The sequence below is a fragment of the Nipponia nippon genome, unplaced genomic scaffold, assembly GCF_047370975.1.
Source record: "Nipponia nippon isolate SJK-2023a ecotype South Korea unplaced genomic scaffold, ASM4737097v1 scaffold_11, whole genome shotgun sequence".
NCBI lineage: Eukaryota > Metazoa > Chordata > Aves > Pelecaniformes > Threskiornithidae > Nipponia > Nipponia nippon.
Window position 1 is genome coordinate 583,618 of NW_028262302.1, and position 17,209 is coordinate 600,826.

The window sequence follows — 17,209 nt, forward strand, 5'->3', positions numbered from 1 at the left end:
ACAACTTCTTCTGATGATTATTTAGATTTATGTCAGAAATTATGATTCAGGTACACACCCCCTCACCACTTGTGTTAATATGAGGTCTCAATCACCACGTATTCACTATTCACTCAAGCAAAACTCCCACTGAACCCCGGTGACGTTTTGACTGAACCACATCAGAGTTTTGCTTCAGAAAGAATATTGAGCAAGACTCACTGTTTTATTAGTGATTATATTCTTTAATTATTCCTATTTTCTCTTGGGATGGGGAAAAAAAAAGTCTGCCTGTAAATAGTCACTGCCATGTACTTAATTGTACAATCACGAATAATACACCCGCCCAAGAAAGTAATGCGCATACATATTACACGACTACAAATTCAACGAATGGCAATAAATATGTATACATACATACATATAGACACAAACGACCCTATAGAGGGGTCTATCCATGCACCAGTGCCTGTAGTAGCTTCGCGGCAGTTTTGTGCACTGAAATGTTCTTATCCTGAATACACCCCCCCCCCCCCTCCCTGCCCCGTGGTGAAGGTGCCTGGGTAAATGGGTCAAAAAGTGGTGGAGAACTGGGTTAGAAAGAGGTGAAGGTGAAGATCATTAGAGGTTTTAGGGCTGGCTGTGGCTGTTTTGCTGGGTTTGTGTGACTGTGCCCAGAGGGCGGAGTTCCTGCACATTCCTACCTCACCGGAGAACCTGCCCTCAACTCCACTGCAGCTACTCCAGAGAGATGGGACCCTCCAGAAGAAACCTGCCCAGCAATCCCAGCAAGCCTTCCCGCCAGAAGGGTAGGTGCACTTCAAGAAAACCTTCCCTACTTCTTCTCCCAACAGGCAGATCCATGTGATACGAATGAATAGAGATGACAGACTTCTGTCTAAACGTACTGTTTCCCCCCGTCCCCTGGTAAGCAGATCGCCCGTGCAACCGAAGCACAGTTTCAAAGCACCAGTTACACCAAAACTGCGTGTGCCTAATGTTAGGATTTTTTTTTTTTGGTCTTTTTTTTTTTTTTTTGGTCTCTTCCTCAAAGTGTTTCCTCCCCCGGCCTCCCCCCTCCCCCTCGGGCTCTTTCGTTTCAATCGGTAAGTTGGAAGTTTCTTCGCCGGTTTAGCAGTTCTCATGGTTTATCTGTAGAGTTTTTTAGCTTGTTTTGTTAACGTGCTCTTTGTTTGCTTGTTTGCCACTAACGCCAGAGAAAGTCACACGGGTGCAACCTTGTGTTTGCCTTTTTTAAGATGCCAGGAGAAACTGCCTCTACCTGCAAGAAAGGCGCACGATGGCACTTGGGGATGGGAGTCCTCCGCCGGCACCGGGTGAGTGCGGATTTTACTCCTCTTTTACATTCAGGAATCAGGTAGCTACACTCGTGATTTGTGTCCGCTGGAATCAGGATGGGAGGGAGCGCGGTTCCCGCAGATCCCTGAGCGTGCCCTGCCTTTTTGCTCACCGTTGAGCGTAGAAATATTATGGGGGCTAGGCAAAATTCCCCGCCACCGCTCATTCCGGGGTGAAATTTGCTCCTTGTTCCATCTCTGCCGTATGAAAGACGATTTTAGTATGGCGAGCATAGGCGGATTCCGTAATGAATTATTTCTAAAATATCTGAGCCTGTCATTTGAGAAAAAGCTACGGGCTTCTCGCACCTTTCGGGAGTGGTGTGAAGAGTGGTAATATTCCTAAATTCGCAGGAAAGCGACTAAAAGCCAAAAATTCTGGGGAGAGCAAGGAGAGAGACCTTGTAAAAAGCCGTACATCTAAAACTGAGCTGGGTTTTGCTCCGAGCGGAGCAAATGCGCCCTTACAACCGCCGACCCGATCACGGGCAATGGTCGTGTTCCCCGGAGAACTCCAGGCACTCCCTTTGTCTCCCACTCGCTAAATTCCGTGACTGCGTTCTGGATACATGGAGATTTACGTGCCGCAAACCGAAATCTCGGGATAGGGGCGGAAGTTTAAAGCACCGATTTGCTCAGCTTGCTCAGGCTTGCGGGTGGGGGCAGGCGTGCGGGTGCGTGGGCAGGACCCCGGGGACGGGGCCCTCTGTGCGCCGACTTGTTTTGTTGTCCCGACGTGGCGGAGGGAAAGCGCAACGGCTCCTGTCCCACCCGGTGGATGACTTTAACCCCCTTGCTCCTGCCATTTCTAGCCTCATGAAAATAATTAATTTTTTAATATACAGCAAATCAAGTTTTCCATGGTGCTGTGAGCTGAGACACCTCAGCGTAGGGGGCAGCGGTACCGAGCGGCTGTCTCTTTCGCACCGTAGGAAATGGCAGTGGTGCGCGGGGGAGCGTGCGTTCACACGCGCACAGCACACGCCGGCCTTAACTTCTGACAGAACCGCCGGCGTGCTGCCTGCTCGGCTGAGACCTGCCCAGGGATGCCCCGTGGGTGCCGCGGGGCACGGGTGGAGCTCCGCACGCCCTGCGCTACGGCGAGCGGCACCCACCCCCGCGTGTCTCCGGGACGGCGGGGCCCCGTCGCTGCCAAACACCCGCGGCCTCACGCCCCGCGCCAAGCCGCCGTGCCCGGACACGCGTGTCCGCGGGGCGAGGCGGGGGCCGGGGCGGGCGGGCGGGCGGGCGGCGCTGCGCGGCGGCGGCGCTGCGCGTCCCGCGGGCTGGGGGCGCTCTTGCCTCGCGGGAGAGGCGCCTGCCCGGCTCCGCGGGGAACCGGCCGCGCACGCCCCGGCCGCCGCCTGGGAAGCCGGGGTTTACGCGGGGCCTCCTCCGCGTCCCGGCGCTCACCTGCTAGTTGGTAAAACGGCGATTAGCAGGCGAGAGGCATTTGTATTTGGAAGGCTTGAGTGCGTGCCCCCTCCCTCCCCTCCAGAGAGGAGGAAAAATGTGAAGTGCTCTTCTTCCTGCTGACTTAGGTTTGCGTCTTGGTAGCCGCCAAGAGACACAGGCTGCCGCAGGGAAATGCGTTTAGAGTTAGAGTCCTCTTCCTGCGACCTGCTCCAGGATGCTCCGATCCAAGAACGGTATGGCAAAACCCACCTCCCACTCCACCGGAGCAAAATAAACCAGCGAAAACTCGAAAAACAAAGAAAATAAAACAAACATGCAAAATAAACAAATAATCAAAGCAACTACCAGCAACTTCCCCCCCGCCCCCTTCTCGAGACCGTGTAACAGAATACAGTAACAGGCTAGAGAATTAGACTTAAAGCGAGCGGATTTACTATTCTCAATCGGGAAATTAATGCGGACCCTCTGCAAAGTCCCGTTTCAAAGACTTGTCTCTAGGGAGTCCTCCAAGTGTATTTGGGGTTATCCGTGATTTGAGAGGAAAGACTAAACAAGAGGGAGTCTGAGAAAAGCCTGCCATTGTCACCCTACCCTAAGGTGAGTAAAGCATCCCTGTAAAGTTAGCTGCAAAGAACTGCTTAACCTAAGACCGAGAGGTGAAAGCTCTCCTCGCCCGGAGCCGCCTGGCGAGGGAGCCTGAATTTCGAGCTACAAAGGCGGCACGAAGCCGGGGCTCTCTTGGGTTTGGTTGTGGTTTTTTTTTTTTTTTTTTTTTTTTTTTTCGCGGTGGGCAATTTAGAGCGGTTTACAATTGATTTCGCAGGGGCGTCTTTTACTGGGAGGTAGAAGACGTGAAAGGAGCCCTTCCCCTCCGGGGCGCTCCCGCTCCGCGGCGGCGGGAGCTGGCGGCGCTGGCGGCAGCTCTCCCGGGACGCTGGCGGAGGGACGGGGTCTGCAGCGGCCGGTCTGCGGGGGAGACCTCGCCGAGCTCCCCATTAACTTGGAGGCCCTCCAAGTTAAGTCTTCGCCTTGCACTGTTCATTAGTGGAAGGAAAAGAACTCGCAGCCCGCCCCATTCCACACACACCCCACCCCCCCCCCCCGCCTGGTTTCCACCCAGAAATGATCTGATCGCAAGTATTTAAGATCAGATAGTCTGTTAAATTAATCATATCCAAGAGGAGACAGGTATCTGCCAAAAAATCTGGCTGAAGTCTGGCTGTAGAGTAAAAAAGAGGAATTCTTTCTCAGCCTTGGAAGGCAGTTTAAAAAAAAGAGAAAGAAAAAAAACCGTTGCATTCTCATAAAAATAAGCAAAACCTCATTGTGAAGCACTGCATGTCCCAAAGGGCTGCAATACTTTTGAGAATTAAATACGGGTAGTATTCACCGGTTACCAGACTGTTCTTTTGAAGCAAAAATCTCGGTGATGCTGTACTAGAACTTGCGTTTCCCCCCTTTTTGTGCTCTGCGCACACCCAAACACACTCGCATCCCCGCACCAGTGTATTTCCAAACGGGGATGGCGGCTCGGACAAGACTTTTCACTAGACCCCGAGCGAAACAAAGCTGGGACAGCTTATTAGAGCGGTCTATGAGGGATATGGTTAAGAGCATCACATAATCATTATATATTTATCACGCCATGGCTCGTAGGTAACTTTAAAACATGCTAGAGATAAGTAAATCTCCTTTTAGGTTTCTGAACTGCCCTTCTGATGGCGAGTGCATCTGGAGGAGAGAATGACAGTGGTACAGAATGGCAAGGGTATTTTTATTAGCGTATGGTATACACACACTCATATGGGTCTATGAGAAAACAGGCGAGAATTATGCAAATAAAAATCGTATTGTTGTTCTATCAATGAACTTTTCCCACTACATCTATATCTCAATAGCTATACATATACGTGTATGTATACATGTGTGTATATATACATGTGTGTATATATGCACGTATAATTTGCCTGATCTTTTCTGAATGTGAAAGTGTCCTCTAGCATGCATCAGAAAAGGCAGCACTGCATGTTCCTTTTCTTGCTTGCTTGTTTATTCTGTTTGAGCAAAGTTGTTTGTTTTTCTGGGAAGCCTAAGTTGCCTTTAGTTATGTCATCACTATCATTTGCATTTAGGCGGAAGCGTAGGACTTATTAGCTCTATTTTTATTATTAAATCAGTGAAGGTAAAAGTTCTAACGATTAAATACAGACCTCTGATTGCAGGTTGGAACAGCAAAATCGATTGTCTCTTCATCAATAAGACAAGTGTTGAGTAGCTTGCTATTGATTAGTATGTTTATTTATGCAGAACTTTAGGTATTTGCTTACATATTTCGGGTTCTTTGTCTGCTAATTATTATACCAGATTGGTTTGAAAGAAAGAGCTTAGACTGGGAAACACACTTGACAGATCCATTCTTAGCTAACCTGATAGTGGATTATTGCAATCCAATAAGTTTAACAAATTACTTATACGTGCTTGCCTTTCGAGCAATTAGGAAACCGTTTCAGATTAAAATCCCTTGTTGCATCCGAGGTCGGTTCATTTAAATAAAGGAGCATTCTGTTTAGATATTTTCCAAATGAAAAATGATTCTCTGGATCCGCAGAGGCTGAACAGGAGTCGATGTGTGCTTCGCCTTCCGGGCCCTTGGCTTCCTTTGTAACTGTAAAACACCTTCCCAGCAATAGAGTGGCCCCTCAGGCTTCCTCATAGATGGAATTTAAGAATCGAAGGTAATCTGAATATAGAAATGAGGAATAGGTATATTAAAAGAAAAAAAAAAAAATAGAAGGACCGGCTTTCAAATATCGGAGTGCTCCAAAGCAGGCTATGTTTTAAGTTGCTTTTTGGCTTAGTGATTTAATCAGTTCAAAAGGAATCGCCCCAGCCTCTCTGCTAAACGGTCGATTTTCCAGCCATCCCCTCCCAGCACCTCAGAAGGCTGACATTTTCATATATTTTTTAACACACTTTTTTTTTTTTTCTTTTGCCCCCCGACACTGGCATTTTCTTTTGCGGCCGCTTCGAGGAGGGCTCTGCTTTATCAATAATTTTCCTTCTCCGCTTCGACCGTGCTGGCACAGGCACCTCGGCGGCGGAGAGGGAGCCCAGGATGGGGTAGATGGCGGGGGCGGTGTGATGGCCAGGTGCGGGGAGGGCAGGCCGCCTCCCCACGGCCCACGCCGGCCCACGGCGGCCCACGCCGGTCGCGCTGCCCGCGCCCTCCGGGGCGCAGCTCCCGCCGCGCTGCCCGGGGAGCGGCGCCGCGGGAGCCCGGGCTACAGGTTGGGAAGCGGGAATAGGAGCTGCGTGCGGCGCTGAGCAAGAGCCAAGCCCTTCTTCGCGACGAGGAGCGCTCTTCATTTCTTCCTCGCCTTCTGCTTTCGGCAAGTTTTGTCGGGGAGGGGGGAGGATTATTTTTTTTTTTTCCCTTCTTTTACCTCCAACAACTGCTGCTTTACAACCTGTAGAGATAAGACGGCCTCGCATCAGATGATCACAGAGATAAGTAATCTCTCCCCGCGGCCCGTGGTATAGCTGACCGTATGCGCTCGAATCTTAGAGCGCTAAGTCTTTCCTGTGAATGAACGAGAAAACACTCGACAGGTCGTGAATAATCGTTTTAATGAGTGTGTAAAAGCGTGCGACGGGGTGCACGGAGCTGTCGGGTTAAACAAACAACTTGTACCCTGACGAAATCCGATTGTTAAAGTGCAAAGTGGTGTCAGTCCAATTTCCATCCCAGTTCTAAAAACCACAGATCTAAGTCGCGGGAGTCCAATTTTCCCCATTAAGAAAAATAACAATATTTTCTGAACGCAAGTGCGATCGTCCCTAATGTTAGCCTTTGACGAAAAAAAGACCAGTTGCATATCCCAAAGGTACCAACGTTCTTTCTATTATTTTTTATTATTTTTAAAGAAATTAGTTTAAAGGTATATATTTGACATTTTCTAGATATTATCAGATCAATGCGGTAAATATTTTCCTTTTTTGTGTGTCCCCCCTCCCCGTATGTTTTTTTTTCACAGATCACTGGAGGCAAACATCGAATTAATTGGATCTCATTGACTGAGGTTGGTAACTTTGTATTGAACTAAGGTTATCTCTGTCATAATGTCCAGGTGTTTACAAGACATTTCAGGCGTTTCTAGAAAAGGTAATTCCAGAGAACACGTATGATAAAATGAAAAGGGGGTTACAATACTGTGTACTCCAAATCCAAGTTATCTTACTCCTGTGTAGGGAGGTAACACTCTCTGCGGGTCTGTAACAAACTATCCAGAGACTATAAATTCCGGAGAAAAAAATTTGGAGGTTTGCTCTTTTTTTTTTTTCTTTGTTTTCTTTCTTTTAAGAAAGCCTGCCATCAGAATAACCAGGTCTGTTTCCTTTACAACTAGAGGGCCTTGCACTATTTTGAAAATGCAAACCCCACTTCTTTAAGTCAACTGATTATTTTTTAGGGTTAGTTGATTATTTAATGACGTATATTACCTACGTTTATTGTTGCTAAAGACTTCCAGACCCACTACAGGTTTGGTTCTCTCTGTGAAAAGTAATTTTCACATGTGTCCCCCCTTTCTTTGAAAATACCGGTTTGAGCAAACCGAGACAAGGCAACCCCAGCTGGAAACCAATGCTTTTAAAAATTTCTCCATAGCACGGTTTCGTTTAACACCCGGATTTTCAAAAATAATATAACGTTGGAAAATAAACGGCATGCCAAAATGTATTGCTAGGCTATAGACATAATGGGGAACCAATGCAATTTCCAGTGATACGAATGGAAAATTTACTTTTGATACTGGTGGAAGTCGAATCTGGCCATTCATGAACTGGATAGGAGTATCCAGATGGCTTTGGTCTCAAGCCGATCTCCAGCGTTTGTAGCATTTGGAGTTAAAAAATAGATTTTTTTTTTTCACCAACGCAATTTTGCGTTGTGCTTTAGGAACGATGTAGGCATTCAGAATTAATATCCCTCAGTTTCGTGTCCCTAAGCGCGGCAGCATCGCCTTTGCGTACCTTACTCTGAAACCGGTGGTAGAAAGAAAAGAGAGAGAGAAGAAAAGAGAAGGAGAGAGGGGGAAAAGGGAAAAAAGATAACTCAGCCCCGCTGGATTTGGTAGCGGATCTACGAGCTATACGATCTACGAGCTATATGAGCCATACGATCATATAACAGTATTTAGCAAGCATCTGACAACTGTTCTGGGCATTTTCAAACATGGCTTTGTTCAGACTGTATGACTTGAAACACGTCGTTGCCCGGACCAGTCTGAACGCTGAAGACTGTCAAAACCGAAATGTTGTTCCCACTGTTTTCCCTAACTCCCCGCGGGCGAAAAAAGGGATGTAGGCTCAGCCCCACGGAGGAAAGATCGGGGAGAATGAAAGACAAAGCGCAAGAACATGTGCCTCCCCAGCACAACAGGACAGAAGGCTGCATCCTGAGAGCTAGGAAACATTTCTCATCCCCATGAAAGACTAATGCCCTCCTCCTGCAACTGCAATTTCCTTTGAAACAAAAACGTGCGTAAAATGGGCACGGTGGAGAGCAAAGACCTATCAGTTTCCTGCTGTAGTTCTGCTAATAAATAAACTTCTAAATGTTTAAAACACTCTATCTGTCACATTCACGAGATAGGTACTGTAAATTCCTGTTGCAAATATACAAACAGAGATCCAAGAGGTTGCCTCTGTTTTTGTATCTCTCTCTCACAAGAAATGCACTATCAAAACATTAATTATATTTGAAAGGGAGCAGATTATTTGTTTGAGAAAGAATTACATTCTTGAATTTATATTCCACGCAGATCTCTCCTCCTGTCTGCTGAGAGGGTTGAACTGTAAATCTGTCTCAAATGATGTACCCCTAAAATGTAGGTAGGTGTGTCACATTAGAGTAGTAGAGAGATGGGAGATAATCTGTAGGTGCTTTTAGACACCTCTGTGGGATGGGTCGTTAGGGAATATCGAAATCAACACGAAATTGCAAATCTAACATGTGAAGAACATACACCCTTATTCTTTGACAACGGAAATACAAACACACATAGACACGCAGAGTTGAACATAGTTAGTTATTAAACACTGTGACTCACGGGAGTTTGGGCCTACAGTTGGGTTTTCTTATTTTGTGGTTTTGGGCTTTTTTTTTTTTTTTTGCGTGTGTGTGTGTGGTTTTTTGTTTTGTTTTGTTTTTAATGCTACATGCACATCTTGCAGTAGCTGATAGTTGAAAAGCTACCAACTGTGTGAGTCATGAGCCATCATTTAAAGATTGTACCTTATTTTCCTGCTTTTTAAAAGACTAATAAAAGGGTTAAACAGATGCCCTCATGGCTCTTCCTTTCTTCTGAGAAAAATGGCGATCTACTGGGGCTTTATTAGGACCCCCTGAGATACTGTCCTTGGCGTCTCCTTTTTGCACTCCCTGCTAACCAGCCTCTCAGTATTTCCTAGTCTGCCTTCAGACGCTGTGAACTACCTCAGCAACATCGTTCTCCGGCATTGCAACTATTTTGGCGGCGACTGATGTGAACAGTCCGTTGAGAAAGGTGTCTGGGGCTATCGTGTCATGGTCGGGGAAACTCGTCACCAAATCGGTACCCTTAGCTTGGGACCCGGGGAAGCTGCGTTAGCACCAGGTCCTGCAGAGGTGGGTGGGCCCTTTTCTCTATTCCTGTGCTCCTTGTGCCCTGGGAAAACCAAGCCATGGGGCCCGAAGGGCGGTCGCAGGGAGCACGGGGGGTGTGGGGGGGGGCGGGCTTTCTTGCCTGCGGCTGTGCCTGGGATGTGCTCTCTCCCTGATTAGGTATCTGTGGAGGAAGAAGGTGACGTGACGAGAAACGCCTGACAGCCCAAGTGGGGAACTGTCCAGGAGAAGGATCCGTGATGAATGAGGTCTGCGTGGTTATGATGCAAAAGCAGAACAGGACAGTGTGCTGGCACCAAATGCCGTTTTTTGTTCCCTAGAACCAAAAAGAAAAATGGAGCGGGGGAAGATAGTGGGGGTTGGGAGGGAGAGAGCGGAGAAGTTAGTGGCTGTCTGGAGTGTAAACACGAGTCCATCATCTGCTCGGGAGAAGGGGAGGCTGCGCTTGTCGAACGCGCTAGAGCCCAGCCGAGAGGCAGAGGCGCCACCGGACCGCTCCGAGATGCCGCCGTGAAATCTGGATCCAAGACAGCTCGAAGGACAGTACTTTACAAAGTAATCAGTCCCCAGATCTCCCAGGCAGATGTTCGAGGTTAAGGCAGGCTCTTCGATAATTGACGTACAATCGTAGGGAACAAGATCTGCCCCGGGATGGGGGGGGGGGGGGGGGGGGGGGAAGGGGAAGAGACGGGATGACTATAAACCAAAACTCACTGAAATTGCAAACATTATTTAGTTCTTTGGGTAACTTCGTGCAGATCTCAGGCTTCTTCCTCGGGCTCGGCGGGGAAGGCTGCGGTGGCCGAGCCTGTAACTTCTTGCATTGTTTTTGACCATGCACTGTATTGTCATAATGCAAATAAACGCTTTAAACGCGACTTATTAGCGGCCAGCAGATGCCTCAGCCTCTCAGGCCCGGACTAAACGAGGTGTGTGCCGGCCCGGGTCTGCAGGGTCGCTCCCTGCCTTCGGGTGCACTTCGTGCTCCGGGAAAGTGTGGGTGGATGGGCAGGAGGCTGTTTGCACCGGCCGCTGGGTTTTCTTTCCTTGGAGGGGCCAGTCTTGGCTTGCAAGGGATCGCAGAGACAAGGGCTCGCTTCGTTTCGGCGGGGTCATGATTTCAGGACTTTAAGTTCAGCGGCCGGAGACACCCCTGCCAGAATTTTGCCCGACTTAGTGGCTGCCTACGAGGAGAAGCAGCTTTCCCAGGGACGAATTCCCTGGTGTGAAGCATGGCCCATATCGCTCACCCTTCCAGCAAATGCCAACAGATGGATGCAATTAAACCTCGGCGGTCCTCCGCGGCCGGACACCGATATAGGGTAATATTATTAATAATCATAAAATCTCAGCAAAACAACGGCTCTCTTATAAAGGAAATCTGAGGAGCGCAGTGAGCTAAGTGGAAGCTCTGTTTCCAAGGCAAGGCAGGATTAGTTCACTGCACATAACAGTCAGTATGTAGGAATTGCAAATGAACATCACCAGCAGTGCTGGAGTTACCCTTCTTAAATTAATATCGAGCTGCCTTCTCTGCACAACGTGCAAATAACAGACATCTTTCTGGGGGATCGAAGATTTAAATTAATATATATATATATCTGTATATATATCTATCTCCTTCCCCTCCAGTTTAATCCAAGAAACTCGTTTCCCGGTGTAGCCAGTCAGCAGTGCAGGAATTTGGGCCAACGGCCCCACGACTTGTTTTGCGGGTTAAAAACCCAACAACAACAACCACCACCAAAATCCCCAACCAAACCCGACACCCGCACGGGCACGGGGTAAGCCTGATTCCAGGCCACGGACGATGCCGCGGGCCGGCGGCGGGCACGGCTGCCTCGGGCGGCCCCGCCGCGGAGAGCTCCGCGCCGCTCCGCACGGCCGCGGGGCCGGGCGCCTCAGGGCTCGCCCTGCCCGGGGTTTGTCCCCGATGAGCAGTGCCTCCTCCGGCTTCAGGCAGCGGGGGCTGCTGCCACCTTCTCCCCGTGTGCCATTGCAGGCACAGGCCCGTAAATCTCGGCCGAACCAATATTTCTATGCTGTCATCAGGCATGCAAAGGGGGAAAGTAATACATTCGATCTTCCGCTGCAAAGAACGGAGAGAGAATACTCTGAGCTCCAGGGCTCTTTCAAACACTTCAGGAATTAATGGGGGAGGGGAAGGGGATAAGAAGGATAGATGCATTAAAAATGGTAAAATAAAAACATGATATGAAGATATATTTACTGTCAGCTCAGAGCCAAAACATTTATGCTCCCACGCCTTTTTTTTTTTTTTTTTTTTTTTTTTTTGAGCAAATCGGAACTTAAGTGATGCATTTTAATTATTTTAGGAACATAAGCAAGAAGGCTCTTTTTCAGAGTCTAAATAAATAGCAGAGTGTTCTGTGCTGATGATGTCTCTGGCTCATGACGGCCTCATCTATGCAGCCACTACTGTGAGCTCTGAAAACCTGGGAAGAATGGGGTGTTACTGGCAATTTCTGAAAGGAACTATCCATTATTTGTGGGGTTTTCTGAAACAGAATATGCAAAGAATTTTCTGACAGTCTGAGAGGTGAAAAGGGGGCCAATATTTTCCTAAAGCTTCAGCTCAGAATGATGGGTGACTAAATCTCACTATTGTTTTAAGCCTGAGGTGAGGAGTGATTTTCCTTATTTTTCAACTTGTTATTTCAACTCCTTGAAAGTAGTGGGGAAAAGATACGTGCTTCCCTGACACAGAAGGAGCTGGATGCCTTGCAGTCTCTCAGATCAGTGTGGTGATTTTTTTCCTTTGTTTTTTTTTTTTTTCACCCCCACTGCCTGATCTAATCCCTGACAACTTTCTTCCTGCATACAATGTGTCCCTAATCTTCAACAGATTGCAGAGACCTTCCTGAAGGAAAGTGATACTCAGAAGAGCCACTTTTTGTTTTGGGGAGAGGGGAGGAGGGAAACACTCCCTTCACCTAGAAGTAGAACTTACTTGAGTGTAGTCAGAAAAAAAGAAAAAAAACAAAAGCAAGTGAGAACACAGCAGAAGAGAGTCCCTTAAGTTCACATTTAAAGAAAATCATGAACCAGTGTATAACAGTTGTACGGAACACTAAACCACACATGCTGGCAATTCTATAGCAGAAAATATTAGTCATAATCTCCCTGTGTAAAAAAATCAAATCAATGATGGGTTTCAGTTCTCTATTTGCAGAAACACCTAAAGCATTTAAGGCCAGCAGGCCTTAGTCCACAGTTTTCCCTCCGAACAGGACATCCCTCCACATCTTTACTAAAGATTTTCATTATGTTTCTAATGCTCCTCTCCTCTACACCGACTTCCATTTTGGATAGGGTAAATTCTGTCACTCAGACACTGCAGCCAGTTTCTGTCAGCTTAAAATGAGCTCAGTGAAAATTGCAGACTACCTATAGGCAAACTCCTTTCTTTCTCTTTGTGGTGTGTTTGTACTGCATCTTCAAGATTCGCCAATGAAAGGCCCAGAGCTGTTGCTTTGGAGGCCATGCCATCAGTCTGAGGGGTGCAGAAACTGAAAAGAAGTGGAGAGCTAGGAAAAGTCACGTGGTTTTGGTTCCTGATTCAAACAGAACAGCAGCATCAGCAACAAGAGCAACAACAACATTAAGACCGTACCAAGAAAAAAGAGAGAATGAAGAGGAAACAGCAGTGAAGGCAAGCAAGTAGAAGTGTTTTACAGAGTAGGGTGGTACTACTGATTACCAGCCTATGTAATTCCTACCCCAAAGGCCACAGCTTGTAGTAGCCAGACAGGTGACAGCAGAAAATAGTGTTGATCTCTGGGTGTCTGAGTGCTGTCTCTGTTTTGCAGCGCATGAAGCCACCTCTGTCAATGTCTCCAAGAGTTTTCTGATACATCCATGCCTGAACAAGCAAAGCAGAAAAGTGCTTGCTGCCTTGTTTTCATGTAGATCCTAAAGATGTCCCAGCTTTCCCTGTACATGTCCCCATGACGTCTATTGAAACTATGAAATATAGTGTTGTTGGTTTACAGGAAGAAACTTGGGCATCAGGACTTCCATAAGGAGTTGTGTGAGTGGGTGTGTACAAGAAATGCGTGTGAGAAGGAAGTGGCCTAGCTGCCTTATCCTTTCCAAAGGACTTCCTCACCTTCTCCTCCTGCGATACAATAGAGCTCCTGGCACTTCCGTTATCTTTCCTGCTCCTCTGGAATCCATTGAATCTTTGCCTCCTTGCCTGATGGTCCTGGATTATCACTGGGAGAAATAAACTAACACTAAAAAACTGTAAAAAAGAGGTTTGAATGTTTCTGAAATATTCCTGATTGACGGATTGATGAAATCTGGTGGAAAAGATTCTTCAAGTAAATGCTGGAAGCCCCATGAATCTAACCATATGATGCCAAGTTTGCAAAAAATCTAGAGAATAATGTAATCTGAGGAACGTCCTTCATTGGCAGGGAAAGGATGGTCTAACAGCATCTTTCACAAAAACATAAGCCCAATTAGGCTTACTGGGATACTAATTTAAAAAGTCAGTTATTTCAGATTTTTTGGGGCACCATATTTAGCTGAAGCTGAAAAAGAAGCAGCAATGAACAATGTTGACAATGCTGAATGATGTTGACTTATCGAGTGTTATCATTACACTTCAGAAGTAACATATTAGTGCCAAGAAATGGAGTTTTTCAATCTTCTTTTAGGGCTGTTGATTAGGAACGACTTTGAAGCTTCCTTCTGGCACCTAGAACAGGACCCTGCATTCACTTCTATTGAAAAGCCTGCTTGATGTTTGGAGGAGCTACAAATCTCATAATTAATTAATTAATTGATTAGTAATGGACTGGTACAATCTGTATAAACTGCTGAAGTCATGAGACAAATGACCTATTCCATTTCTTTTTAAGATCTTGATCTACTATTGAAATAACACAAAAGCACTGGTCTCCTTGCCCATATCTAGCTTCATGAAAATAATCCTCAAGTCTGGATATACGTACTTGGTTTTTGCTCATTAGGGACAGAAGCTCTTTGTGAATTGCATTATTTGTTTTGTTTATTTATTCATTGATAATGATAAGTCTTTTGGGGCAGTTTCTGCAAGACACTGGAACTCAGCATCTTGTAGGGATTTCAGATGTTCCTCGGATAGATTAGATGCCTCGTGGGAACTGGTTTTATGTACTGAATAAGAAGTACAATTGAATAACTTGGCCAATGATTTAGAGACTGCTTTGTACAACTGTGCATTTTTCCATAAGTAGGACCACCTTCCATGCCATGTAGGGACTTGAGTATCACATGTGCTGTGCGCAATAGGAAGTCTGTCATAAGAAACAATGGATATTGTTGTCATGGACAGAGGAAGAAAAGCTCTTCCTGATGTGTGGCGGTCCTTTAAGGTGATATGGTTTCGAGGATGAGAAAGGTGACCATAGTTTACGCCTTTGTACTGAAACTATGCTAGTGCTATCAGCATGTGTGTTCCATGCAAAGGCTGATCTCAGGCTTGCTGATTTGTTTTTCTCCTCTGCCACTGTCAAGTAAGTTCCTTTACTCAGTGACTGAATGGGGAGAAGCAGCCGTGTTGAGGCAGATTCTCTTGGCACATGGGCCTGAGTTAGCTTTCGGAGGAGATATTTCATAAGCCATGTGTCAGGCTAGAGCTTCCAATGCTGAGCTTTACTAATTCTTCTCCTCATGAAGACATGTGTAGGAAAGGACTATTGAAATACTGCAAATCCTGAACAATCTTCTGTTGCAACAAGCTACTGTAGGAAAGATAGCGTGTTGTAAGGGCAAGGAGACAAGAGGGGAATCCATCATTGTTGGTCTTGAAAATAGAAACCAGAGGTCATGACACTGTAGCTCTCCTTCAGTGAGAATTCCCCAGATACACGGGGGGCAGCACTTGCTGTTATTTCAGTTTTTCATGTTTCACATGGTAAGTTCCTTACGCAGATGCATGACCATATGTATGCTCAGAAAGACCCTTAATGGTGAACCTCTCTTCTGGATCCCTAAGTATCTAATATATTTTTCTGCCATTCATCTATGAGTGCTCTAACTGGACTAACATTTGGCATATTTCAAACTCCTGTTGTGGACTGAAGGTTCACACTTAAAAGTGGAGCATCAAAGGCCTGATATCTCATTCTGACAGATATTTTAAAGTGTACAAAATATTATTGGCCAAATGGGCGAAAAAGCATTGCTGTCCAGGACTTATATAAAGGTGGCTGGGATGATCAGCTTTAGGCTGCTGCGTATTTTAAAGCCTAAACTAAAAGAAGTAGCTTCCAATTTAATAAAAAGTGCTTTGGAAGTTGCTAAGTAACTTCTAGAAAGCTTGCTTTTTAAGAAGTTCATTGGTTTGTTTAATTTCAGGAAAAGGTTGTATATTATTATCTAAGTTCCATAAATAAAAAGAGAAATGGATAATGCAAATGCAATAGGACATTTCAACATTTTCTTTGCTTTCTATGTTTTGCACTTAAAATCCCTGTAATTGTCTTGTGAAGTTTCATCAAGTATTCAACAAATGTTATTTATGTATAAAACTTCAACAGATTATTGAGTACGCAAAGAGCCAAAAGAAAAAAATTAAACAGGTTTGTCATATGGTATGTGTTTATCTTAACCTTTCTTCTTCAAAAATCTCATCTACTAAGTACTTTTATCAGACACTAATTATACTCCTTCTGAAAAGAATTTCTCCAACACCCTTCAGTGCCTACACCCTTTAATCATATCTCATTACATCTACCTAATCCATCTCTTTTTCGCATTGCCAGGGCTCATTAATAGTTTTAAAAGCCAGTCCTGGACATTATCTTTCCTTTCTATAGAAATATAAATAATACCAATACTGTTTTATTCCTGGATTTCATAGGCATTTGTAATTAGATCAAAAATTATTTGGAAATATTGAAATTTCCTCTAAAAATAACTTTAAAATGTGTAATAGAATAGTAGTAGAAAGTTATAAGTCTTTTCCCAAATGGTTGCTTTTATAAGCTGTTTTAACAGTGGATCAATAATCACTTTGAAAGGAAGCGATCCTTGACTAACATTTAGCAGATATTGTGCTTCACAGATGTTTTGTAGACGATACATGTACCACCTTGTAAACAGCGTGGGTAGTCCAAAAAATCTCTACATGATTGTGAGTGAGAAAAAAAAAGATGAGGCCAACAAATGGCCTTCCTTCATTCCTATGCTCTGTGTATGCCTTACATCACTGCAGTATGAAAAGCTTATAGAAAATGTCTCTACTATAGTATCAACTAAAGTGAACTGATCAACGTAGAATGAATAATTAATGTGTCAAATTTTGCTTTTTTTCCTGTTCTCCAATTGTCTGCAAACAGGCTACAAAATTCTCTGCTACTTTTACCCTTTAAAACTATTTGTAAATCACTTCCGTGGATAACCCTCAGTCTATAGACCCTTCCTGCTTGTTATGAATTTTGGCAATTTGCAGTTTACATTGTATTAGTAAATTAAGCAAACTATATGAATTTATTTGTGCTCTTGTTTTTAGGATAGATAGGTCTACATTATGCTAGCTTACCTCAGCTGAAAATCTGAGTAACGACACAAAAGCATGCAGTATTTGTTCATTTTCAAAAGTCATAACATGTCACAGTTGTGGCTTCGAGGTAAAACCAGTTGCCAAATTTTGACTAGGAAGATTGTTTTTTCCCCAGATCTGACTAGAGGGACCACTGAACAGTTTTTTTTTGTCTCCTTTAGTAATGAGGAATATGATTGTATTCCATGGATTACCTGGGAGTTTTATTTAACGTATTAA

General features: G+C 45.3%; 1 long non-coding RNA gene across 1 annotated transcript; it reads left to right on the top strand.

The window, feature by feature from the left end:
- The first annotated feature begins 675 nt into the window (after positions 1–675).
- Positions 676–10,050, top strand: LOC148056795 (uncharacterized). Its single transcript, XR_015702162.1, has 5 exons — positions 676–788; positions 1,239–1,316; positions 6,788–6,832; positions 7,746–9,420; positions 9,577–10,050. It is a non-coding gene; the product is annotated as an uncharacterized LOC148056795 (long non-coding RNA).
- The last annotated feature ends 7,159 nt before the right edge of the window (positions 10,051–17,209 follow it).